Source organism: Giraffa tippelskirchi, chromosome 13, assembly GCF_054371585.1.
Source record: "Giraffa tippelskirchi isolate mGirTip1 chromosome 13, T2T-mGirTip1v1.2.pri, whole genome shotgun sequence".
In the NCBI taxonomy this organism is placed as follows: domain Eukaryota; kingdom Metazoa; phylum Chordata; class Mammalia; order Artiodactyla; family Giraffidae; genus Giraffa; species Giraffa tippelskirchi.
Genome location: NC_137287.1, coordinates 79,470,617 through 79,484,820, shown reverse-complemented (window position 1 = coordinate 79,484,820; position 14,204 = coordinate 79,470,617). Strand labels below are relative to the sequence as shown.

The 14,204-nt window shown below is 44.2% G+C and overlaps 1 long non-coding RNA gene and 1 other non-coding gene across 2 annotated transcripts; both read left to right on the top strand.

The window, feature by feature from the left end:
- Positions 1-5,548: 5,548 nt before the first annotated feature.
- LOC145533458 (uncharacterized) lies at positions 5,549-7,960 on the top strand. Its single transcript, XR_014074094.1, has 3 exons — positions 5,549-6,119; positions 6,203-6,637; positions 7,768-7,960. It is a non-coding gene; the product is annotated as an uncharacterized LOC145533458 (long non-coding RNA).
- A 1,581-nt stretch (positions 7,961-9,541) lies between these two features.
- LOC145533648 (U6 spliceosomal RNA) lies at positions 9,542-9,648 on the top strand. The gene has a single exon (XR_014074228.1). It is a non-coding gene; the product is annotated as a U6 spliceosomal RNA (small nuclear RNA).
- Positions 9,649-14,204: the final 4,556 nt, after the last annotated feature.

The window sequence follows — 14,204 nt, the reverse complement described above, 5'->3', positions numbered from 1 at the left end:
CATGGGGTCGCAAAGAGTCGGACACAGTTGGTGGCAATGTAAATTGATACAGTCACTACGTAGAACAGTATGGAGATTTGCTACTGGGAATATACCCTGAGAAAAACCACAATTCAAAGACACATGTACCACAGTGTTCACTGCAGCACTATTTACAATAGCCACGACATGGAAACGACCTTGATGTCCATGGACAGATGAATGGATAAAGAAGCTGTGGTATGTATATACAATGGAATATGATTCAGCCACAAAAGGGAACATATTTGAGTCACTTGTAGTGAGGTGGATGAACCTAGAAACTGTTGTACAGAGCTAAGTAAGTCCAAAAGAGAAAAATACAGTATATTAACACGTATATATGGAATCTAGAAGAACTGTACTGATAATCCTACCTGTAGGGAAGGAATGGAGATGCAGACATAGAGGACTTATGAGCACAGTGGAGGAAGAAGAGGCTGGGATAAATTGAGACTATAACGTTGACCGATATGCACTACCATGTATGAAACAGATAGCTAGTGGGAAGCTGCTATATAACACAGGGAGACCAGCTTGGCACTCTATGACAACCTAGAGGCGTAGGATGGGGTGAGGTGGGAGAGAGGCTCAAGAGGGAGGGGATATATATATATATATATATATGTATATACATACATACATACACAATATGTATTAGTTCAGTTAAGTTGCTCAGTCATGTCCGACTCTTTGCGACCCCATGAACTGCACGCCAGGCCTCCTTGTCCATCACCAACTCACGGAGTCTACCCAAACCTATGTCCATTGTATCAGTGATGCCATCCAACCATCTCATCCTCTGTTGTCCCCTTCTCCTCCTGCCCTCAATCTTTCCCAGCATCAGTTCAGTTCAGTTGCTCAGTTGTGTCCGACTCTTTGTGACCCCATGAATCGCAGCATGTTAGGCCTCCCTGTCCATCACCAATTCCCGGAGTCTACCCAAACCCATGTCCATCGAGTCGGTGATGCCATCCAACCATCTCAACCTCTGTCGTCCCCTTCTCCTCCTGCCCCCAATCTTTCCCAGCATTAGGCTCTTTTCCAATGAATCAGCTCTTCGCGTGAGGTGGCCAAAGTATTGGAATTTCAGCTTCAACATCAGTCCTTCCAATGAACACCCAGGGCTGGTCTCCTTTAGGATGGACTGGTTGGATCTCCTTGCAGTCCAAAGGACTCTCAAGAGTCTTTTCCAATACCACAATTCAAAAGCATCAATTCTTCGGTGCTCACCTTTCTTCACAGTCAAACTCTCACATCCATACATGACCACTGGAAAAACCATAGCCTTGACTAGATGGACCTTTGTTGGCAAAGTAATGTCTCTGCTTTTTAATATGCTGTCTAGATTGGTCATAACTTTCCTTCCAAAGAGTAAGCGTCTTTTAATTTCATGGCTGCAATCACCATCTGCAGTGATTTTGGAGCCCAGAAAGATAAAGTCAGACACTGTTTCCACTGTTTCCCCATCTATTTGCCATGAAGTGATGGGACCGGATGCCGTGATGTTAGTTTTCTGAATGTTGAGTTTTAAGCCAACTTTTTCACTCTCCTCTTTCGTTTTCATCAAGAGGCTCTTTAGTTTTTGGCTTTCTGCCATAAGGGTGGTGTCATCTGCATATCTGAGGTTACTGATATTTCTCCAATATCTGGCAATCTTGATTCCAGCTTGTGCTTCATCCAGTCCAGCATTTCTCATGATGTACTTTGCATGTAAGTTAAATAAGCAGCATGACAATATACAGCCTTGACATACTCCTTTCCTAATTTGGAACCAGTCTGTTGTTCCATGTCCAGTTCTAACTGTTGCTTCCTGACCTGCATACAGATTTCTCAAGAGGCCTGTCAGGTGGTCTGGTAGTTCCATCTCTTCAAGAATTTTCCAAAGTTGGTTGTGATCCACATAGTCAAAGGCTTTGGCATAGTCAATAAAGCAGAAGTAGATGTTTTTCTGGAACTCTCTTGCTTTTTCAATGATCCAATGGATGTTGGCAATTTGATCTCTGGTTCTTCTACCTTTTCTAAATCCAGCTTGAACATCTGGAAGTTCACAATTCATGTACTGTTGAAAGCTGGCTTGGAGAATTTTCGTATTACTTTGCTAGCGTGTGAGATGAGTGCAATTGTGTGGTAGTTTGAGCATTTTTTGGCATTGCCTTTCTTTGGGATTGGAATGAAAACTGACCTTTTCCAGTCCTGTGGCCCCTGCTCAGTTTTTCAGATTTGCTGGCATATTGAATATACCACTTTCACAGCATCATCTTTTAGGATCTGAAATAGCTCAACTGGAATTCTATCACCTCCACCAGCTTTGTTCATAGTGATGCTTCCTAAGACCCACTTGACTTTGCATTCCAGGATGTCTGACTCTAGGTGAGTTATCACACCATCTGAATTATCTGGGTCGTGAAGAAAGACAGAGTCTAGGGTAAATACATAGTTCATTAACATAGCTTATGAAAAACATTCCATAAGAAAAACTCATTGCTTAGCTCAAGGTTTGAGAAGAGTTAAGTTCAGGTGGAACCAGGTATAGTCATGGCAATACAGAATTTTATAAGAAACCTCCTTTTAAATTTGTATAGAGAAGGAAAAATATCTGACACTTGTGGTTTGTTTCCTCCTATCTCTTGAGAGAGAGATAAAAAATGTCTGACACTTGAAGCTTGTTTTCTCCCTTTGGAGACCCCTAGCCTTCCTGCCTGTTACCCTCTCACTCCCATCTTTTGTTTCAGCAAAGGTGAGCTCAGCTTACACTGAAGTCTCTCTGCTACTGCAGTAGCCTGAATAAAATGTTTGGCCACCTTAAAAAATAAAAAGTGTACTTATATGTATAGCTGAATCACTTTGCTGTACACTGGAAATTAACACAACTATAAATCAACTATACTTCAACAATTTAAAAAAGGAATATATGGAAATTTTAAAGTAGATTATAATTACTGCAAGGGAAAGTGAAAGTGAAAGTCACTCAGTTGTGTCCAACTGTTTGCGATCCCATGGACTATATAGTTCGTGAATTCTCCAGGCCAGAATACTGGAGTGGGTAGCCTTTCCCTTCTTTAGGGTATCTTCCCAACCCAGGGATCAAGCCCAGGTTTCTTGCATTGCAGGCAGATTCTTTATCAGTGAGCCACAAGGGAAGCCCTAGTGCAAGGGAAACGACTGTTTATTATGCAACAAAATTCAGAACTCATTTAAAAAATTAAGTTAATTCAACTACAAACATAAGGCATGGCAACCAGCAAAATGGGGGTGGGAGAACAGGGTAGGAGGATATTTATTGCTCAAAATACAGGAACAAGTGATTAGTTTCTTAGTACCTGAATAGTTTCTATAGTGAAGAAGAAAATTTGAATCATCCAAAAGGGAAACCAGGAAAAGGTATAAGATGACAATTTACCCAAAGAGGAAATATGGTGAGTCTAAGCAATAAATTAAAAAAGTAAAATCAAAATAAGATACCAATGACACAGATCACTTTAATGACATTCTGGGATAGGCTGTGACAAAAAAGAACTTCATACACTGCTTATGAGGGTGTAAATTGATACAACTTCTATGAGTGAGTGAGTGAGTAAATTCACTCAGTGGTGTCCAACTCTTTGCGACCCTGTGGACTGTAGCCTGCCAGGCTTCTCTGTCCATTGGATTTTCTAGCCAAGGATACTGGAGTGGGTTGACATTCCTTTCTCCAGGGGATCTTCCCCACCCAGGGATCAAACCTGCATCTCCTGTGTCTCCTGCATTGCAAGCATATTTTTTACACGCTGAGCCATTGGGAAAGTCCAACTTCTATGGATTTTATCAATAACTGTGAAATTTTAAATGGGATAACCTTTGGTCCAGTAAATACCCTTCTATAAAATCATCTCACAAATACAGTTCTTGTGCTCTAAGAAAAAGATTTGTTCACTTAGCACTGTTCATATCAGCAAAACATTCTAAACAACCTACAGATCTATCAATAGTGTTATGGCTAATTTATGTTCCAGCCATACAATGGAAACTTATAAAGCAATTCAAAAAAATAAGATAAATCTACATACAGTCATGTTAAGTTCCTTTGATGTATTTGGTGAAAAATGCAATGTGCATACACAGATTTTTTTTTTCTTTTTCGCTCTTTGCCACCCCATAGCCTATACAGTCCATGGAATTCTCCAGGCCAGAATACTGGAGTGGGTAGCCTTTCCATTCTCCAGGGGATCTTCCCAAACCAGGGATCAAACCCAGGTCTCGCATACACAGATAGTGCAATAGTATTTATGAAAAAGACATACTTGCATATATCTGGATATGCTTGCAAATGCAAAGAAAACGGTTTGTAAGGATAAGCTCCCACTTTTTAACACTTCTGTTAAGAAGAGGAATGCAATAGAAGGAAGTTTTAGGACTGGGCTTTGGGTTCTTCCTTTCCCACGTTTTATTTTATGCATTTACTTCTAACTTTTTACAAGGAGAACATTATGTCTGTAAAGAATAAAAAATAACAAACTGTGCTGTACCAGATTCACCAAAGCCTTACCTGAGAACCGTGCTTCTGGATGATCCTCTCAAAGGTAAAATCTGCCACTTAGAACACAGGGAAAATCTATGCTTTTTGTGTGCGGGTGTGTGTGTGTGTGAGTGTGTGTTTGTGTGTGTGTGAGTGTGTGTGTGTACCTGGACAAGCCAAATTCTCCCAGTCAATTGTGAGTCGTGCAAGCATTCATTTCATTCGCCTTTAAGAAGTGCCTCTTGTATTAACTAAACCCTAAGAGGATGGGTGCCAGGGACAAATTGGGGGCTAGTTAGATCATGGCATTTGGTCCCATCACATCATGGCAAATAGATGGGGAAACAATGGAAACAGTGGCAGACTTTATTTTGGGGGGCTCCAAAATCACTGCAGATGGTGACTGCAGCTGTGAAATTAAAAGACACTTGCTCCTTGGAAGAAAAGCTATGACCAACCTAGACAGCATATTAAAAAGCAGAGATATTACTTTGCTATCAAAGGTCTGTCAGGTCAAAGCTATGGTTTTTCCAGTGGTCATGTATGGATTTGAGAGTTGGACTTTAAAGAAAGCTGAGCACCGAAGAATTGATGCTTTTGAAGTGTTCTGTTGAATAAGACTCTTGGACTGCAAGGAGATCCAACCAATTCATCCTAAAGGAAATCAGTCCTGAATATTCATTGGAAGGACTGATGCTGAAGCTGAAACTCATACTTTGGCCACCTGATGCAAAGAACTGACTCCTTGAAAAAGACCCTGATGCTGGGAAAGATTGAAGGCAAGAGAAGAAGGCGACGACAGAGGATGAGATGGTTGAAAGGCATCACCGACTCCATGGACCCGAGTTCGAACAAGCTCCAGGAGTTGGTGGAGGACAGAGAGGCCTGGCGTGCTGCAGTACATGGGGTCCTAAAGAGTCGGAAACGACTGAGCGACTGAACTGAACTGAGGCTACCACGTGACCGTCAATGACGCTCTAGCATTCCAGCAGGAGCAGCCTGGGTTCTAACAGATTCTCTTAGAACTTTTCCAGGAAACCGTTGGTTGGGTGGAGAAGGGTGCTCGGTCCAACAGCTCCTTTCTGATCTGCTGTGCTGTTTGAGAACCTGGTCTTTCTTTCCTGGAAATGAGCCTTAATCTCTCAAAGGTTGCATCGGAGGCAGAGCGGGAGGCGGGGCAAGAGCCTGGGTCCAAGTCCCAGGGGCTCGGGTTGGAGCCGGGGCCTGACCTGGAGACAGAGAGCTGGACGCCCGCAGGGCCTGGCCTAGAGCCGGAGCCGCCCTCGGCCTCTGGTCAAGACCAGGAACCGAGCTTGGCTGCGCGGCGGGGCAGAGCGCAGAGCCCTCTCCCGAGTTGTGGCCGAGGCTCCACCACCTCGGCCAGCATCGCGGTCTGAGAACCAACCGGCCCAGCGGCCCTGCTGCCACGCTGACTGCCTGGAGGTGCCGCTGTCCCGGGCCTTCCAGCAGGTGGACTGGAAGACGGGCTCGCTCCCCTGGATCTTGCTGCTTGCCGCCCATGGTGTTAACAGCTGTTCTCGGCACTGGCCTGATTTACCTGCCCCAGAACGAAGAAGACGACCTCGAGGAGCAGTACACCCCGGTAGGGAGACCCGCCAAGGCTGCGTGACGCTTTGTGCAGGAACATTTCACTGCCAATGACTGTCTCATCTTCTCCATCTCTAGGAAGAGCACCGAGGTCAATTATGCCTCCATCCTAGAGCTCTCCAACACCGAGACACTGCTGGAGCTGGGAATCTTAGAAGAAAATTGCAAGATGGACGATGTGGTGCAGGCTTTGATTGTGACACAGGACAATGGAATCCAGATCCCCTACAATGAACTGTGCACTAAGAAACCAGAGCTCCTGTGTCCCCCGCCAACCCACTCTTGTTCTCCTGGAAAAGGAACAAGGGCCTCAACCTGAAAACTATCACCTTCCCCATCTATAGCCAAGCCGGTCATATCATATACCAACATCCTGGGAGGAACTGCAAGAGGATGGGGCTGAGCCAGTTACTCTTCCAGGCCAAAGCCATGCGGCTGCAGTACTACCTGAAGACAGGTGAAGGAGAGGAAAATGAACGTAGCAAGGCGTGGATGATCCATTTCCTGATGAAGGTAGGCAGCCTTGAAAAGAGTCTGGCCTTGAAGATCAAGGTACCTAGTGGCTGGGGTTTATAGGGAGGCCAGGAGAAGGTGGGTGGGTTAAGAGGACTTGTTCCAAGGACCATAGCAGCAGCACTCCCAGAGTATCAGATAGAGTCCTTGACTGGAAGCTTGGTGTGCTCTGCTCTATTTGACCCTTAATCCAACTTTCTTAAAATAGCACACTGAAGAAAGCCAGGAAAGAATCTAAAAAAGAGTGGATATGTGTATAACTGATCCACTTTGCTGTATGCATGAAACTAACACAACATTGTAAATCAACTCTACTACAATAAATTTTTTTAAATAAAGTAAAAAGAGATAGGACCTAAAAAAAAAAGAAGAATGCCACAAATCTTAAATCCTTGATAACAGTCTGGTTAAAACACAAATTGTACATTCTCAGGGTAGGTCTGTTCAGTCCAGATGTTGATCTTCAGGTTTAATTTGGTTTTCTGGTCAAATTACTCTGAAATTCTTACTTCCAGTTTAAGCCTTTGCTGTTTCTGGGAGCCCCCTACACTTTGTTTGGAGTTCATTAGAATAAAAAAACAAAACTTTAAACAAAAGTTCCATGATGTTTTTGAGAAAGAAAGATGAGCATTTAAAAAGTAAATTATAGCATAGTGCCAGACACATGTTACCTGTTCAGTAATTTTTGGACTGGCAACCTAATACTCTGAAGAAAACTGGTGAAAATGAGAAGACACCTTCTGGAAAAAGCCTTTTAATACTCAGGCCTTTCTGAAATGGTGTTTGTGGAGTTAAAATAGTAAAAGATAACAACCTAATAGAAGTTTAGCAAAAGTCATAATGTCTGTAGTAATTAATGCTTTCACAGTTTTGTATAAGATTCAGATTTTGTATATTCAGGAGTTTTAAACTTTAGATTTTTGAAAGAAACTTTGAAAAGCATGCCAGAGATTTGTGGGAAGGAGCAAATCTTTATTATCTTCTATATTCTAAAATCATAATCCATATATTTTGACTTTTTACTGAATTTTAATGTTTAAATCAATAAACTATAGTGTTACAATATCATATGTAACTCACATACAATATCAGAATTGAAGATTATTTACCTGAATATATTTTTGTCACAGGTCCTCTACATCACTTTCTAGACAACTGGAATTTGAGGTAACTTGTATGACAGTGGTCCCCTTGTTTCACTTGGCATACCTTCTAATCATATTAGTTGCAAATGTATCATGTTAAAGGTAAAACAATTTTATTAGTAAACTCTAAAAAATATTTTATTGTGTAATAAATCTAATGTTTAGATATGTCAAGGTAGTATGTAATTTCCTTGGTTCTGTCTCTCCGCAGCAAAGATTTGAAACAGAGTGAACCAGTGTTACAACTTGGTTATAGCTCAGAGTTTTATTCAGAAAGCAAAGGAAAGTATACCCTCAAAGCATAAGGAGAGGCCAACCCCAAAGGGAAGGCCTCAATCCAGCTTGGCTTCCTGTTTTTATACATTTGTCTCCTCCCCCTGAGTCTGCCCTATGTAAATTGGGCTATCTAGGAGGGCTGTTTGTTTTACCTTAGGTTCTCACTTCAGTCCTCAGGTTTTCTTTTGTTCCATTTTCACGTGCTTTTTCCTTTCTTGTCTTTTAGTCACTGCCATTTGGTACTCCTTTTTCCTATTCTAACTATCTAACATTCCCACCTCAAGAGATGGGAGGACCACTTCTTTGGGAATCGGTGTGTTGAGCTCTCCCTGGCTACTTCCTGCTGAGTTAGGATGGTGAGGGGCAAAGGGCCTCCTCTTCTTGCTAGTCTGAAGCCTCAGAGTCCTAATAGTGGTGTCGATCTAAGAGTGAGTGATATTTTCTGTGGTTGGGTGTAGTTTTATATATCCTTGTTGAACTGGCACTGCATGTTGCAGCTTATTAACCTGGGCAGAGACAAAATGGGTTAAACAATCAATCATACATGGAGCAATCCTAAGCAGCATCAGTATGGTGATAACAGGGATTAGTAGGGGGATTAGCCAACTCCAAATTCCCCATCTCTAGGAGAAAGAGCCCCCAAAGAGAGATTGTAGCCACCCCGAGAACTCTGCAGCTCATTCTTTGAGATCTTGTAGGATCTGAATGTTTTTCTTGAGGGCTGTGAGACTTTCTTTAACTTAGCTGGAGGTATTTACCCAGAAACAACACATCTCATTCAAGATGGCTCAAGTCCCTCCTTGTTCAGGGATCAGGAGATCTATCTCCTGTCTATTTTGGAGTACAACCCCTGCCAAGCAGTGTTGGCTCTTTAGATCTATCCTGAGAAATCTTATCCCCAGAAACTTAATTTTTGGGGTGTTCATTAGAATGGGACTCATTTGTAGTCCTGAATAGGTATCTGAGATCTCCCAGGGGCTCACAGGTGTATTGAGTGTCCTCTTCTCTTTTCTTCCATGGCTTGACTCATGAGTAGTGAATGAAGGAGTTGTGCCCTGGTACCTTGACTGCTGTGGGGGTAGAAAGTATTACAGGGTATGTAGGAGCCCTTCCATGTGGGCTGGAGTTGAGCCTTTGGGGACCCATCTTTCCAGACTTTAAATAGGACTTGAGTCCCTGGAGCATAATACAGTGGTGGCTGTTTAGAATCTTTTGGGTCCTGATTGACATCCTACAAGTGTACATCTTGTTGGAATTGCCCAATGGCCATGGTATAAGACCAGAGGGTCTGAGCCTCTGGATCTAGGAAGAGGTCATTGACATAAGCAAAAGCTCTCCCATATAGCCTCTCTTAAGGACTAAGACCAACCTTTTTCATAGGGGCAATATGGGTGCGGAGGAGAGCTATTGGTAAAGCCTCCTTCTATCGCAGGGAGGTCTCCTGGGGTTATCCTTTTAATCACTGATTTTAAGAATTGGTTGGGTGCTCGCTTCGGCAGCACATATACTAAAATTGGAACGATACAGAGAAGATTAGCATGGCCCCTGCGCAAGGATGACACGCAAATTCGTGAAGCGTTCCATATTTAAAAAAAAAAAAAAAGAATTGGTTGGCTCTTCCTACTTTTCCTAAAGACTGAGGCCTCCAGGCACAATGGATATCTCTACTGGCTTCCTGTTTTTATACATTTGTCTCCTCCCCCTGAGTCTGCCCTATGTAAATTGGGCTAGCCAGGAGGGCTGTTTGTTTTACCTTAGATTCTCACTTCAGTCCTCAGGTTTTCTTTTGTTCCATTTTCATGTGCTTTTTAGAATAGGAAAAAGGAGTCCCAAATGGCAGTGCCCAATGCTTTAGAGACCCCTTGGGTGACCTTAGAAGTAAATGATTTCCCATTGTCACTTTGTAATGATCTGGGCAGACCAAATCTCAGAATGATTTCATGGAACAGTTTTGTTTTTGTTTTTTTACCACCTCCTCAGCCTTCTCAGTCTGGGTGGTAAAGCCTTCAATCCATCCTGTGAATGTATCTATCATGACTAGTAGGTATTTATACACTTGACAAACTGGCATCTGGGTGAAGTCCATCTGCCAGTCCTCTCCTGGGTAGGTCCCATACCGTTGGATGGGCTGGGTCAGCTGGGGTCTTCGAGCTCCTTGGGGGTCATTTAATTGGCAAGTGGGACAAGAGGAGACCACTTACCTTATAGTCGTTTGGAGGCCTGTTCCTCTGAAGGACCTTTCTAGTAATCTTTGGAGGGCCTTCTCCCCTAAATGAGTGGTGGCATGTAAGGAGTTAACCAACTTCCACTGGACGTTCACAGGCAGAAAAAGGAGTCCCTCCTTTTGGAACCACCCCATAAAATCTTTTTGAAAGCACTTACTCTTAGCTTTAAGAGTCTCACCTTCAGTATATGAAGGAATTTCTGGCAAAGTAGTCTGCAGAACTAGGGTGGCAACCCCTATCAGGTCATTGTTCTGTAAATGCTGCTCTCTTAGCTGCCTGATCGGCTGCTTGGTTCCCTCGTGCCACTTCTGTGCTCCTTTTTTGGTGTCCTTTACAGTGGGAGACTGAAACCTCAGTGGGCAGGTGGGCGCCTCCAAAAGCCTAAGGATTTGGTCACCATACTAGATTGGGGACCCTCAGGTGGTCAAGTGGCCTCTTTCTTTCCAAATAGCAGCATGTGCATGTAGCACCAGAAAGGCATACTTAGAGTCAGTGTAAATGGCTACTCTTTTTCCTTTTCCCAGCTTTAAAACTTGAGTCGGGGATATGAGCTCAGCCAATTGGGCTAAAGTACCTGGTGGCAAAGGTTTAGCCTCTGTGGTCTCAAAATTGGAGCTTATTGCATATCCAGCTCTTCTTTTTCCACCCAAGACAAAGGTACTTCTATCACTGTACCTCAGGATTTTCTCAGGATTGGTCAGAGGATCTTCCAACAATCCCTCTCGGGGTTTTGTCCAGTGGCCCAAGGTTTCTAGGCAAGAGTGAAAGGGGAGAAAGCCCTTGGTGGTAGGCAGGAGGGTGGCAGGGTTAAGAACTTCACAAGGGGATATAGTCAGGCCTGGATTTTCCATCAGCACTACTTGATATCTGAGGATCCTTTGATCAGACATCCATAAATGGCCCCTCCAATTCAGGAGTTGTTTCACATGGTGGCTGGTAAAAATAGTTTGCCCCTAAGAGAGAGTTTTAAAGCATCTTGTATCAGGACTGCAATAGCTGCAAGATTTCGAAGGTACAGAAAGATCTCTTACCAATAATGGAGTAGGATACTCAGGGACCACCAGAAACTGGTGGGAAAATGTTTGTCCATTCCAGCAACAAAGAAGTGCTCGGGTGAATCTTTCTATAGTTGTTTTTCCTGTAGCACCCAAAATGGTACAGGTTTGGGAGGAGAAGGCTCCGGAGTAGGAGGTCAGGACAGAGTAGGTAGCCCCTGTGTCAACCAAGAAATTCTCAGATCTACCTGCCACATCTTGATGGACCCTTGGCTCCAGCCCCATGATGGTTATCTGTGACAGGTGGGCTGGCTGGAGCGGGCTGCTTCAGTCCTGTTGAACCATCATGAAGGAAGGCTTGGCGCTTGACCTTGAGGCTCTTGGGTCCTGAGCGCAGAGTGCCGCCCAATGTCCCAACTAATGGCATCTGTAGCAAGCTGTTTTAGGAGGCTTGTCACAGTTTGGACACTTTTTGGCCCAATGTCCCGCCTGTCTACAAATTAGGCATTTGCCTCATGCCTTGTCACTTAAGGACTCGGGGTTTGCCATAGGGCTTCCCTGGAGCAGGGCCAGCACCTGGGCATGGCTTGTCTCTTTCCTTTTCCCCCTTTCCTGGGCCTTGGTGTTCTTCTCCTGTTCTCTGTTATAAAAAGTATTGGTGACTGTCTGGACTATCTCATTTAAAGAGGCAGCAGGGTCCTGCAGTTGTAGCTGTTGTAACTTTATCCTGATGTCTGATGCACATTGGAACAGTAATTTGTCCTTTAAAATCACCTGCCCCTCGTAAGAGTCTAAGTCCAGATTGGTAAAGTTTTGGAGGGCCTCTTTTAGACTTTCCAGAAAGGCAGTGGGGTTCTCACTGGACTCCTGAGTTATTGCTGAGACTGGGCACAGCCCCACAACTAATAGGCTTCCTTTTATTTCCATGGGTGGACTTAGGGGTGAGTCTTTTTGAAGCTTATCCTACCCAGTACTGTTGCAACCTGAGAGCTGGGCATCCCCGGGTCAGGGTACAGATCCCCAGGCAGGTTGAGGAGTGACAGCTTCCTGGAGATGGAATCCCTGGGCAGGTTGAGGCAGGCTGGCCTCTTGAGAATTGGGTCCCTGAGCAGGTTGAGGCGTGTCGACCTCCTGGGACCACTGGACTGGCAGGTCCCTGCGCAGGACGAGGCATGACAAACTCCCAGGGACTGGATCCCTAGGCAGGTCGAGGCAGGTCAACCTCCAGGCACTCTGAGGCTGGAGTTGGGTGTCCCCAAGGTCTCCAGCATGACTAGTGCTGGGTAGGATTAAGGGGTTGTAATCTTAACTTATTGCTGGTTTGTCCACCGAGGATGGAAATAGATACCATGAGGTAAAGCAATCCAAGCCTGTGCCTTGAGACTGGGAACCTAGTGAAATAGCCATAAGCCTTATTCTCTTATTGCTCTGAGGGAATGTAAGCCACTGATTTCCTCCCCTAGTCCTCCATAAGAGCAGTTTAGGGTGTTTCCAATGGTAAACATTTCATTGTCATAGAACCACTTTAGGTAATAGCAGAAGTAATGACAAAGGAGTGGGTTATCTGGCCCTGCTATGGGCATTAAGTGTATTTGAATAATAAGTGGGGTGCAGTGATGTTGCCTACAAGGGGGCATGGTCCTGGTTGTAGGTATTAGTAAGTGGCTTAAGAACATATTGATAAGAGGCAACAAACCAGATGTTCCATAAAAGTGGAGTAGAGATTTGATCTGGGGATATGTTTTTAACTTTAGGAGAAAGGTGGTGATGGTTTGGGCCCAAATAGCCTTCAGGGCTAACTCCCAAAGTGGCAAACATTATCCCTGGAAGCCCGCCCAATTGCCCTTGAAGTGATGCCACCAACAGATGGACTTCTAGCAGGCATTGTGTGCCTGTCACGCACCCTAGCAGGTTCACTGAGAGATGCTGTTGTTACACATGTTGTAGGAAACATGGAAGATGAAGGCCTGAATATCTAGAGGGATTGGATATTACATAGTGTTTCCCTCCCAAAGGTCTGCTATCTTCTGGTTGTCCCTCCACAAGATTGTAGAGGCAACATTGTGGGCCCAGACAGGGCTCAGGAAAAGAGCATGAAACAGGAGCAAAGAGGGCAGGGCACAACTTTTGAAAGAATGACATAGCCCAAGGGCATATTATAAACTGGTTAAAATCAAATGGGTCCAAGATGACAGATAAGTCAAATTCAACTAAACCTTGGTTTCTCAATCTGCAAGCTAAATGACACACACACAGGCAACAGGATAGTCCCAAGGCACTATCAAAAGACCAAGGAGTGGCTGGTTCCCCAATTGTTGGAATGATCCTCCAATTCATTAGCATATGAAATCACCCAGCTTTCAAAAACTAACCACACCACATTCCATGGCCACTGCACTCTGTGATGGCCCATGCCCTGTGGAGTGTGCTTCTCTTTAAATCTGAATGATTCTACCTCTTACCTATCACTGTGTGTGTCTCTGAATTATTTTTGCAATGAGACACCAAGAACCTGAGCTTCATTAGGTCCTGAAACCAGGCACTGTGGGTTTTGGCCGGGCTCAAGTCCCATTCAGACACGACTGAGTGGCTAAGCATAGCAAAGAGTCCCTGTCACGTGGGTTTGAGTCCCAATCTTAGGTAAATCGTTTCAAACACAACTTTTCCTCTTCAGGAACGATGATGACCTGCCCAATACTTAGTAAGCAGTGGCATAGATGGAGAGAGGAGCTGAAGGATGGGAGGAAAAACCAGCGGGAAAAACATGCTGAGGAATCCCCTTCAAAACCTGCTGGAAAATCTGCTAAATCTGACCTGTGCTCACAGTTTTCATTGGCCTTATCCTCAGGACAAAGAAGATTAAGGATGGAAGAACCCTAACCCGCTTGGGCAGCAGCTACTAAGGCACAGCAGAAAGTAGAGCCTT